The following is a 1,133-nucleotide window of genomic DNA, read 5'->3' on the forward strand; positions in this document are numbered from 1 at the left end:
TGGTATGGAATCTACCAGAGTAGAACGGGATGGAATGGAATGGAATGGAATGGAATGGAATGGAATGGAATGGAATGGAACAGAATGGAATAGAATGGAATGGAATGGAATGGAATCTACCCCAGTAGAACGGAATGGAATGGAATGGAATGGAATGGAATGAACTCGAGTAGAACAGAATGGAATGGAATGGAATGGAATGGAATGGAATGAAAAGGAATGGAATGGAATGGAATGGAACGGAATGGAATGGAATGGAATGGAATGGAATGGAATGGAACGGAATCAACCGGAGTAGAACGGAATGGAACAGAATGGAATGTACCCGATTAGAACGGAATGGAATGGAATGGAACGGAACGGAATGTAATGGAATGGAATTCAATGGAATCTCCATGAATACAACGGAATGGAATGGAATGGAATGGAGTGGAATGGAATGGAATGGAATAGAATGGAATGGAATGGAATAGAAAGGAATGCAATGGAATGGAATGGAATGGAATCTACCCGATTACAACGGAATGGAACGGATCGGAACGGAATTGAATCTACATGAGAAGAACGGAATGGAATGAGATGGAATGCAATGGAATGGAGTGGAAAGGAATGGAATGGAATGTGCACATGCAGAATGGAATTTATTGGAATGCAATGGAATGGAATGGAATAGAATGAAATGGAATGTAATGGAATCTACCCGAGTAGAATAGAATGGAATGGAAAGGAAAGGAATGGAATGGAATGTAATGGAATGGAATGGAACGGAATAGAATCTACCTGAAAAGAACGGCACGGAACGGAATGGAACGGAACGGAACTGAATGTAATCTACCCGAGTAGAATGGAATGGAATCGAAAGGAATGGAACGGAACGGAACGGAATGAAATGGAATGCAATGGAATGGAAAGGAATGGAATGGAATGGAATCTACTCGAATAGAATGGAATGGAATGGTATGGAATGGAATGGAATCTACCCGACTAGAACGGAATGGAATGGATTGGAATGGTATGGAATCTACCAGAGAAGAACGGGATGGAATGGAATGGAATGGAATGGAATGGAACGGAATGGAATGGAACAGAATGGAATAGAATGGAATGGAATGGAATGGAAATTACCCCAGTAG

This window comes from Gorilla gorilla, chromosome Y, assembly GCF_029281585.2.
Source record: "Gorilla gorilla gorilla isolate KB3781 chromosome Y, NHGRI_mGorGor1-v2.1_pri, whole genome shotgun sequence".
Classification (NCBI taxonomy): Eukaryota; Metazoa; Chordata; class Mammalia; order Primates; family Hominidae; genus Gorilla; species Gorilla gorilla.